Source organism: Triturus cristatus, chromosome 4_2 (genome assembly GCF_964204655.1).
Source record: "Triturus cristatus chromosome 4_2, aTriCri1.1, whole genome shotgun sequence".
Taxonomy (NCBI): domain Eukaryota; kingdom Metazoa; phylum Chordata; class Amphibia; order Caudata; family Salamandridae; genus Triturus; species Triturus cristatus.
In genome coordinates this window covers 195,141,611-195,153,785 of record NC_140586.1, presented here as the reverse complement: position 1 = coordinate 195,153,785, position 12,175 = coordinate 195,141,611, and the positions used below count along the sequence as shown (strand labels likewise).

Here is a 12,175-nt window from a genome sequence, read left to right as displayed (position 1 = left end):
CAAGGCGGGACGAGGTCAGCCCTCCTATCCCAGCAAGCGCAAGAGATTTGGGATTGGGCGATCCGCCACAAGATCAACCTCAAAGCCATTCACGTCCCGGGAATCACGAATGTTCTGGCGGATTCCCTCAGCAGGACCACAATGTCGAATCACGAATGGGAGTTACACCAACCATTCCTAGACAAAGTGTTTCACGAATGGGGGCATCCCGATATAGACCTCTTTGCGACCAGCCAGAACCGCAAATGCCCATTCTTCGCAAGCTGGGCTCCCCACAAGGACTCGCTGGGGAATGCCTTTTCGATGAATTGGTCGCAAATATATGCTTACGCCTTTCCACCGATCCCGTTGGTTCCAAGAGTTCTGCGCAAGATCAAACAACAGCCTTGCCGCATGATCTTAATTGCTCCCAGGTGGCCCCGCCAGTACTGGTTCACAGAGCTTCTCCTCCTTTTGGAGGCCGAGCCCATACAATTTAGACCAATTCCACATCTTCTGACCCTTCAGAACGGTCAAATTTGTCATCCGGACCCAGCATCGCTGAGATTAGCGGCATGGCTCCTCAACAGCTTGAATTTGCACACCTAGATATCCCTCCAGACTGCCAAGAGGTTTTGGCCAATGCTCGAGCACCAGCAACTGTTAAGACCTACAAACTAAAGTGGAAGAGGTTTTGCATGTGGTGTCAATCCGTTAATCTCCATCCGATCCACGCAAAGCCGGAACAACTTCTGCCTTTCTTTCTACAATTGGCGAGGTCTGGTCTTTCCCACTCTACTTTGAAGGTGTTCTTGGCTGCAATTTCAAGATTCCGACAGGATGGTACTAACTCTCTCTATTCCAACAGAGTCATCCAACATTTTTTTTAAGGGGCTATTTAGGATGTTTCCGCCTATTCGGCGTCCGCCTCCTTCTTGGCACCTTAATATAGTGCTTTCACAACTAATGAGGCATCCTTTCGAGCCCATCCACAAGGCGGATCTAAAGTTCCTTTCGTGGAAGGTTTCTTTATTATTGGCTCTAACTTCTACAAGAAGGGTTAGTGACCTTCAAGCGTTCACTATTCATCCACCCTTTCTGCAATTCACATCTGATTCTGTGGTGCTGCGCACTAATCCAAAATTTATGCCAAAGGTCCCGACGGATTTCCATCTTAATGAACCCATAGTTTTGAAAACTTTCTTTCCAAATCCGCAAACAGCTGCAGAAAGGGCCTTGCATTCCCTAGACATCAAGAGATGTCTGAAGTTTTACTTACAACGTACAGCACCGCTGCGCAAATCGGACAAGCTCTTGGTAGCTTATGGCAGACCACGTCAAGGCCATTCAGTATCAAAGCCAACCATAGCTCGTTGGATCTCAGCTGCAATTTGTTTATGCCATGATCAGGCTGGAAGACCACTACAAGCGACCTCAAGAGCACACTCTACGAGAGCAATCTCGTCATCTACAGCTCTTTTCGCCGGTGTGCCTCTTCACCAGATCTGTAAAGCGGCAACATGGTCCAGCTGCCATACGTTTACCAGACACTACTGTTTGGAAGCTGCAAGTGCTGCGGATGGTTCAGTGGGACAAGCTGTTCTACGTAATCTTTTCAAATAAGGTGAGCCTCTTTTCTCCCTCCTCCGCTATGCTTTTATAAGACGCTTTTTGTGATGTGAAATTGTTTTGCATAAATTGAAACACATGTGTATTTCTGTATGGTTATACATACTGTTTCATAATGTATATGGTCTATATATATATATATATATATATATATATATATATATATATATATATATATATAAAAAGTGGCGTCTTATGAGCATAAGGTTATGTACTGCTATCTACTCTGATTCAGGCATGTGAATCTATGAAAGACACCCCAAATACTGGAGAAGAACAATAGTTACTTACCTGTAATCTGTGGTTCTCCAGTATTGGTGTCTTTCATAGATTCACATTCAACCCGCCCACCTCCCCTCAGAGGCTTTTTAGGTTATGGTATATTACTTCACTCCTGTGCGAGAAAATCTGACAGCCTGAGCCTCTGAGGAGAACATTCTGGTGGGTGCTGTCGCCTGATTGGATGCAGTTTGGACTGTATATAATGACAGTGATAGTCATAGCTGTGGAAGTTTTTTCCCTGGTAGCTTAGGCTACTTTACTTCCTGGTTCAGGTTACCAGGGTTTTTTGTTTGGTATATGCATAATTATTGCTTTTTTATGTACCGTGGGACTCCCACTCCGACGACGGGGAATGATTCAGGCATGTGAATCTATGAAAGACACCAATACTGGAGAACCACAGATTACAGGTAAGTAACTATTGTTCTTCATTCAAACCCATTTTTCATTCATTAAATTTTACCATGTGAATTGATGCATGGTCGGTACACAATCCAAAATCATTAGAGTCTGCAGTTCTGTTATTGGCTCTGGGTATTGCGTGTTTTTTGACAACCAACATACACTACGTATTCCTGCAACTAAGGACATAATGATATCTTATTTTTGTAAATCAGCTATCGGGGCAAAAAAGTGCAGGTGAAAATTTTGTCATCAATTTCTATTTTTTCATTATTTTTCCTTTCAATACCTAGTTTCTTCTTGAAACCATGGGCTGTCTAAACATGAACCGTGACGAATTTAGGGATTTTTCTTAGAAATATATACGTTTTTGGGTTCACCCGTAGGTTTCAAACCAGTTTCCACTACAAATTTCAAGGTGGGTAAAAACCATAAAAAATAGGAAAAAAACAAGTACCACTCAGAAAGATGGAAAAAAGATTTTTTTACAACTCTGATTGTTCCTGAAAATGGGCTACCTGTGATCGTAACACAGCAGACCTGTTATTGATTACATTTTTAGAAAAATGTTTTCTTTCACAGTGCTCCCCCGCACCCAAAAATTTTTTTTTTTTTTCATTATTTTGACTATTGTCTCTGTTCCCTCTAGGTCGGGGAATCCACTGACCCTGTATATCTTTGGAATCCTCAGCATTTGGGCTAAATAGGATGTCTTTTTGGGCAAAGAAGTTACCAAGCCTTAAGCTCAAAGTGCCCCAAACGCAGAGAAGCTCCTAAGGGGTAAGTGTCAGCAATTAATGCGGTGAACTTAACTCCAGCCGTTCGGAGCTGCTTATGATTGGTAAAATGTGAGTGTTGGGATACTACACTCTGCTCAACATACATGGAAAATCCTTCTTGCTGCAGTTACCATGAAATCCCTCAGAGTATACTTTGACAACCAATTATATATTTTAAGTGGACTCAGTGGTTAATTATTGTTTCTAATTGCTCCAAGTATTAAAGATGACTTTGTTATTCCTATCTAAATACCCTCATGCCTTTCTGGTTGCCACCTGTATTCACTCCAAGTTGGACTACTGCAACAGTCTCTGGCTCGCAGCAACCTTTGCTGCTTGGGCACTAAGCAAAGACTACAATTCAGATGTCCTTCTCTGTGCCTTAAGATATTTTATGAAGATGGTGTAGGAAAGTTGGTTTCTGTGGCAGTCACCCCTCCACACACTTTTTGCCAGATTTCTGATGCACTTGGACTGAGTGTGCCCTGGGTCCCTGCCAATCAGGTTCCCAGGGCCGGTGTTCTTTTCCCTAAACTGTACTTTGTTAATACAATTGGCACAACTCTGGCCCACCTTTAAGTCCCTTGTAAGGTGTACCTATGGTACCAAGGGCATGGTAGCCAGAGAAAGGCCTCCGAGGGCCGCAGCATGTATTATGCCACTCTCAGAGACCCCTCACCTTAACACCCCCACCCTGCCAATGCAGACTGGGTGTTTTGGTGCAGACCAAATTAAAGAGTCGACATGTGCCATGACCACCAACATTGCCTGTGGCATGGGTAAGGCACCCCTCGAACAGGCCTTACAGCCGTAAAGGCAGGGTGCACCATACCCAGCTGAGGGCATAGCTGCAAGAGCAATATGCCCCTACAGTGTCAGTGCCATTCACAGGCATTGTAAGTGCAGTGAAGCTGTTTTGAATGCATGGGCTGGGAGTTTGTCAACACAAACTCCACAGCTTCATGATGGCTTTACTGAAGTCTGCAAAGTTTGTAATCAAACTTCCCTGCACATTAAAGCCACACTGATGCCAGTGTGAGATTTAATGAAAAGTGCACTCAGAGGGGATCTTAAAGATGCCTCCTGAAAGATTACCAGCCCTGGTGTGGTTCCCGACTGGCTCTCAGCCATCTGCCACCACCAGACAGGTTTCTGGACTCCTGGGCAGAGCCCCCACTCTCTGATTCTGGAAACAAAGCCCATCCTGGGCAGAGGTGTCATGCCTCCTCCCCCAGGATGGGCAGGGTCCTCGAAGGGGGAGCTTCAGAGGCCTGCAGCCTTTGTTAGGTGCCCCCAGCTTTTTGCTGCTCTCAGCAACTGGTTCCCACTGGTTCTGACCCCCAATTGGGCACGAGAACCGGCGGGAAAACCTAGCCAGGAAGAGAGGTGTGCCCACCTTTGCCAACCTCACCCCTCAGGTGGGGGAGGCAAAGCGAAGGCCACCTTTCAGTCTCCGCTACCTTGGAAATGGGGGAGGCCCCTCCAATCAGCAAGAGACCTATGCCCCCCTCCCACTGGAGGGTGGCATACTAGGGGGTGTAGACACCCGAGGGAAGGGACTCCATTGGTCCCAGCCTCCACACCCCTGTAACGCCCCTAAATCTAGTATTTAGGGGCTCCCCTGAACCTTGCCTCTTCAGATTCAATGTTATGACAAGAAGAAGGACCGACGAGCCGTACTGCAGAAGAGTAGGACAACGACAACTGCTTTGACCCCAGCCCTACCGGCCTGTCTCCTGCGCTGAAGCCCTGCGAGCTGAACCTGGCGCGTCCTGCAGCCAGCAGCCTCCATGAACCCCAAAGACCTGCCATGCCTTCGCTAAAGAACTCCTATCTCCCATGGACACTAATCTGTCCAACACCAACCCAACACCAACCCAACAACATAAAGGTGATCATGGCTGAAATGCAAGGACTAAGCTACACAGAGGAAGAGGTGAACGCTATCCTTTCGGAATCTTCTCTGTTACAAGACAGAGACCTGGCACAAACACTAACACAAACCAATGAGTGGGATGAACTTACAGAAACCAAGAAAGAACTAGTGAGAACAGCCATCCATGGCATCATAATGAAGGAATACCTGCGCGCTAACTCAGCACCCAAAGGCCTTTGGGTACAGAACGCTCCTCGCATTTTTTTGAAGGATATACTCTTCCGTAAAGACTGGTCGTCCATTTCATGGAAGTGTACCAGAGACTATCTGGTCCTAATCATCAAAACAGCAACACGATTAGTAGAAGCTCTGACGATCAGCATACAAACCAGTGAAGCCAAACTCAAGACAACAGTGCATATATCAGTCTTCAAGAAAAAACTTGAGGAAATAAATAAAGAAATGAACGAAACAAAGGAATACATCACTCAAAATAAAATTCAAAAATTAAATAAAGATCTAAAAAAATTCTCAACAGAGAAGATGCACCCCTACTCAAGAGAGGACTACATTACCCCTGAAGACAGGGAAGACGATGACTCCTCAGTAGAGAGTTCTAACAACAACTCTGACTGGAGTAGCGATGAAGGAACAACCTCAAGGAGAGGAAGAGGCCAAAATAGGAGGAACCGCCGCCAGAGAGGCAACAATTGGCAAATGCCCAGGTACTATGAACATCCACCACCAATTTACCAACCCTACGTACCTAATTATCAAGGATGGATGAACCCCTATTTCCAAGGCCCACCACACATGGGCACGATGATGAATATGCAACCGCAGCCCTCCTCTTTTTTAGGGAGAGGCCCTGGACGCCAGAGAGGAAGAAGAAAAACAGTCACCTGGAACGAACCAGAAAGACAAATGCACACCCGGAGCATGACCAAGGACCAACCAGGAACCAGCACGACCAATCACTGGTAGTCAACCTGACTGAAATCACACTGACACCAGACCAAGAAAATGTTCTAAATAAAGGCCTGGGATTTGTTCCGACTCCGACACTCGACATCTTCAAATTGAAATGTGAGCTAGCAGAATTCTGCAGAAAAGTAAAACTCAAGGCTTTTTTCAAAGAAAAGGAAACACAACCTAAAGAAGGAGATACACACCTGAGACCAAAGTCTACCTTCAACCCTCCAATGCACCTAATTCCGGTGGAGATACAAGCTTTTGAACAAGCCATAATGCAGCAAGCAGACAACCTAGGTTCCACGAACAGGAGACCCTACATTAATCTTCCCAAGAGGGAACAAAGAGCGATGGCCGATCTACGCAAAAACGACAACCTGATAATCAAACCAGCGGACAAAGGAGGAGCCATTGTTCTACTAACCAGACAAGGTTACCAACAACAATGTACTGATCTTCTCTCTAATGAAAGATTCTATGTTAAACTACCTGCTGATCCTACAAAAAGACTACAAAGAACCATTGAATTAATGGTGGATGAAGCAGAGATCAATCAATGGATTTCGAGCCAAGAAGCTGCGTTTTTAAAAACCAAATCACCAAGAACCCCGTATTTTTATTCTCTGCCAAAGATTCATAAGAACAGGATTCCACCACCAGGACGCCCAATAGTGTCCGGAATTGGTTCAGTGTTAGAACCACTCTCTCAGTTTGCGGATCAATTCCTAAAACCTTTGGTACAAAAGACACCAACTTATCTAAAAGATACCCGTGATCTCCTCAATCTACTTGAGGGACAGGTCTACAATGAACATACCATGCTTCTGGTAGGTCTAGATGTAGAGAGTCTCTACACTAGCCTACCCCAACAGAAGACTCTAGATACCCTTGAAGAAATTCTTTTCACAGGCAACTGGACCTACAAAACACCAAGACATTTCGTGTTAGAATGCTGCAGACTAGCACTCACAGAAAATTATTTTGAATTCGAAGGAACCATCTTTGGACAGTGCCACGGAACTTCGATGGGCAGCACATTTGCTCCAAGTGTAGCAGGGCTGTATGTGAGTAATTTTGAACAAGAGCACATACTTAACGCCATCAATCCATTCCAGCAGGGCATCAAGTTCTGGCGCCGCTACATAGACGATGTATTTATGATATGGGAAGACAGTCAATCAACCCTCAATGATTTCCTAATATGGTTAAACACCAGAGACGAATGTCTGAAGTTCACATCCACAACAGACAAGAAACAACTGGACTTCCTGGATGTAACCATCTTTTCCAAAAACGGCACACTGCACACCAAAACCTATTACAAACCCACGGCAAGGAACAGCTTTCTTTCCTATAACAGTTTCCACCCCCGACCCCTCCGAGACAATCTACCTTATAGTCAATTCTTACGTTTAAAACGTAACTGTAGTAACCTAGATGACTATAGAGAACAAGCAAGAGGTCTAGAGGATCAGCTCAAGAAGAGAGACTACCCTACAAAGATCATAAAAAGATGCCAGAAGAGAGCCCGTAACCAGCCCAGAGAGAACCTACTTTCAACGATGCAGAGAGAAGAACCAAAAGATCTCCTCACATGCGTCACAACCTATAACACCGAATCGAACGCAGTGAAGAAAATTATCAATAAAAACTGGGGAATCTTGACCTCCAGCACATTGAAATGGCCCAAACCGAGATTTGCCCATAGGAGAACCAAAAACATCAAAGACATTCTGGTCCACACCAGACCAAGAGATGTTATTCCAAGAGAAACCCTGACTACAGTATGGAATCTGAATCCTATAGTGGGACACTACCCTTGTGGAAACTGCTCGGTCTGCAAACTCACGAAAGTGACCAAGACCCTACAACTACTGCCAAACCTAAAATGGGAACTACGTCACCACACAAACTGCAACACCACCCATGTGGTGTACATGATTGTCTGCCCGTGTGGATTGAGATACATAGGGATGACGTGCAGGAAAATCAAGCAAAGGATCATAGAACATCGAAGTAACATCACATGTAAAAGAGCAACAACACAAATGAGCAAACACTATATTGAAGCCAAACATACCGCAGAAGATCTGCAATGGGTTGTTTTGGAAACCCAACTGTTCAAAGGCCATAATGTGGAACGCACCCTCTTTGAAAAAGAACAGCGCTGGGTCCACCGCCTTAAGACAGATAAAGAGGGCCTGAACGATACCATACCATGGCACGCCCTAAAGAGGTGAAATACTCGAATGTGATTCCCTTATACAGAAGACCCCATGTATGGACTCATTATGAATCACAGACATCACCTTCACTCAGAGTAAGGATGATAATCTAACTGCAGAAATACCTATTCTATTAAGTACACTCTGATGTGATCTATACACACACAAGTCTCTCGGTAACCCCGAGGCACTAACCTGAGTAACAAAGGTATACAAGATGCTTAAGGATGCTCATCATGTTAACTGTGCACACCGCTCAATGCATCCCGTGAAAGGGAAGCTTCAACAAACCAAACCATCTGCCACCATTATCCTTGTCTAATTTGGCGCAACTCAAGATGCGAAAATACGATAGAGAATCTCTTCTTCACATTCGCACATCATATTACACTTATACGGCAAAGACTATTATGCCAACCATAAGTGCTCTCCCGAGGCCAACCAAGATCGACTAGTCCTACTTCAATTTCATAGAACCGGTCTATGAAAAACGAGCCCAACCGGGAGCACGTTAATCCAGGGGAACGTCAGAGTCAGAACAAGCTATTCTGCCAGAGTAGCCGGTAAGCGACGGCGAGGCGAGCTCTCCACACCGCGGTAACAACTTTTAAGATAAGTAACCTTATATTTTCCCATTTCATGCAGCAATTGGCACTCAACTAACTGACTGACACCCTGAATGAAGATGTCCAACTTGCGAAACAAGGTAATTGACCCAGACAGTTTGCTTCTCGCTTTTGGCTTCGTAACGCTGAATCAGCAGACGGCAACGCCGTCAGTTCACATAGCCTTACGCTTACAATGCACCGAACCTTCAGTTTGTTACCATTACCCTACAATCTCATTTTGAGACGCAACATACTAAACCTATTAGCTAACAACGACGGCTCGCTCTCCCTTAGGGAAACGAGCAGTTATGAGAATAACAACGATAGACTAATCGCATCACTTAAGCGACCTTATTCAATACAATGAAGAATCACACCAGTAAGAGAACCGAGATAGCGTTCACAAAAACCTTTTGTAGTGAGTCCCCCCTTTTAATAAGCATGCACCCTGTAATGAAAGAAGGCGCGACAGCAACGCAGTCCATTGATTTAAGATATTGATGTCAACAGGGCATAAAGCACGAGAATATCGTTTTAGCATTGTATAGTATCACGTTAGGCTGTCATTTAATCCTTGATTGTCTTTACAGGAACAGATACAACCGGTCTGACTTCCTTAAATCGAAGGTGGTGAGTACTTTTCTCCACCTCCAGAAAAATAGTGGAGAGCCCAATTAAGCCCTCCATTTCACCTTCCGGTCCTGACGAAAGCCTCTAGACCCTGCATGGGGCTGAAACATGTTGACCAGATAACAACAGATTCATACCAGTGCATAAAACTAATAATCAAGTTTATTCACATGCACGAACACCATTTTTAATTTCCCTCTGTCAAGAACCCCAAGAATAAAGGACACGGGACTTGACTTTAGGAATTTTAACACCACAGTTCACAGAGCACGAGCACGCCCTCGTTCCATTATCTCTGACCACTACTGTACAACCAGTTGGTCTTCCTCCATGGGGAGGTTAGCATTTGGACAATAAAAAGCCCAATGATCATGCTATCACGATACACTACGGCGGAGAATCAAGATATACCGCCTAACGCCAGTGTACGTATATGAGGGTTTTTTAAGGATGCCCAACCACGTAAATTAAAAGACCCTGGTACACAGGACAAGTGGTCCATTCCCCCACCCTGATATCTTTGTACTAACCCCTGGAAGCCGAATGGACCTCTGCTTCTTTTTCCCTCCCCCCATTGATATATTACAGTTATCAGCAGCGCACAGCTGTGGGATTTTCTTGCAAACCCTATTTCACACCAGAACTGGGACAAAAGGGTAGTAAAACAACAGCTTGAGAACATAAAGGTGATCATGGCTGAAATGCAAGGACTAAGCTACACAGAGGAAGAGGTGAACGCTATCCTTTCGGAATCTTCTCTGTTACAAGACAGAGACCTGGCACAAACACTAACACAAACCAATGAGTGGGATGAACTTACAGAAACCAAGAAAGAACTAGTGAGAACAGCCATCCATGGCATCATAATGAAGGAATACCTGCGCGCTAACTCAGCACCCAAAGGCCTTTGGGTACAGAACGCTCCTCGCATTTTTTTGAAGGATATACTCTTCCGTAAAGACTGGTCGTCCATTTCATGGAAGTGTACCAGAGACTATCTGGTCCTAATCATCAAAACAGCAACACGATTAGTAGAAGCTCTGACGATCAGCATACAAACCAGTGAAGCCAAACTCAAGACAACAGTGCATATATCAGTCTTCAAGAAAAAACTTGAGGAAATAAATAAAGAAATGAACGAAACAAAGGAATACATCACTCAAAATAAAATTCAAAAATTAAATAAAGATCTAAAAAAATTCTCAACAGAGAAGATGCACCCCTACTCAAGAGAGGACTACATTACCCCTGAAGACAGGGAAGACGATGACTCCTCAGTAGAGAGTTCTAACAACAACTCTGACTGGAGTAGCGATGAAGGAACAACCTCAAGGAGAGGAAGAGGCCAAAATAGGAGGAACCGCCGCCAGAGAGGCAACAATTGGCAAATGCCCAGGTACTATGAACATCCACCACCAATTTACCAACCCTACGTACCTAATTATCAAGGATGGATGAACCCCTATTTCCAAGGCCCACCACACATGGGCACGATGATGAATATGCAACCGCAGCCCTCCTCTTTTTTAGGGAGAGGCCCTGGACGCCAGAGAGGAAGAAGAAAAACAGTCACCTGGAACGAACCAGAAAGACAAATGCACACCCGGAGCATGACCAAGGACCAACCAGGAACCAGCACGACCAATCACTGGTAGTCAACCTGACTGAAATCACACTGACACCAGACCAAGAAAATGTTCTAAATAAAGGCCTGGGATTTGTTCCGACTCCGACACTCGACATCTTCAAATTGAAATGTGAGCTAGCAGAATTCTGCAGAAAAGTAAAACTCAAGGCTTTTTTCAAAGAAAAGGAAACACAACCTAAAGAAGGAGATACACACCTGAGACCAAAGTCTACCTTCAACCCTCCAATGCACCTAATTCCGGTGGAGATACAAGCTTTTGAACAAGCCATAATGCAGCAAGCAGACAACCTAGGTTCCACGAACAGGAGACCCTACATTAATCTTCCCAAGAGGGAACAAAGAGCGATGGCCGATCTACGCAAAAACGACAACCTGATAATCAAACCAGCGGACAAAGGAGGAGCCATTGTTCTACTAACCAGACAAGGTTACCAACAACAATGTACTGATCTTCTCTCTAATGAAAGATTCTATGTTAAACTACCTGCTGATCCTACAAAAAGACTACAAAGAACCATTGAATTAATGGTGGATGAAGCAGAGATCAATCAATGGATTTCGAGCCAAGAAGCTGCGTTTTTAAAAACCAAATCACCAAGAACCCCGTATTTTTATTCTCTGCCAAAGATTCATAAGAACAGGATTCCACCACCAGGACGCCCAATAGTGTCCGGAATTGGTTCAGTGTTAGAACCACTCTCTCAGTTTGCGGATCAATTCCTAAAACCTTTGGTACAAAAGACACCAACTTATCTAAAAGATACCCGTGATCTCCTCAATCTACTTGAGGGACAGGTCTACAATGAACATACCATGCTTCTGGTAGGTCTAGATGTAGAGAGTCTCTACACTAGCCTACCCCAACAGAAGACTCTAGATACCCTTGAAGAAATTCTTTTCACAGGCAACTGGACCTACAAAACACCAAGACATTTCGTGTTAGAATGCTGCAGACTAGCACTCACAGAAAATTATTTTGAATTCGAAGGAACCATCTTTGGACAGTGCCACGGAACTTCGATGGGCAGCACATTTGCTCCAAGTGTAGCAGGGCTGTATGTGAGTAATTTTGAACAAGAGCACATACTTAACGCCATCAATCCATTCCAGCAGGGCATCAAGTTCTGGCGCCGCTACATAGACGA

The 12,175-nt window shown here is 44.6% G+C and overlaps 1 protein-coding gene across 3 annotated transcripts in view; it reads left to right on the top strand.

Annotated features, from left to right (window-relative positions):
- LOC146833370 (suppressor of cytokine signaling 1-like) overlaps positions 1-12,175 on the top strand; it is a 432,757-nt gene that overhangs the window by 325,853 nt on the left and 94,729 nt on the right. For all 3 annotated transcript variants that reach the window (XM_085601152.1, XM_085601151.1, XM_085601150.1), the window contains one exon: positions 2,942-3,072. The gene's annotated coding sequence lies outside the window, so the exon portion shown is untranslated. The remainder of the gene's footprint in view (positions 1-2,941; positions 3,073-12,175) is intronic.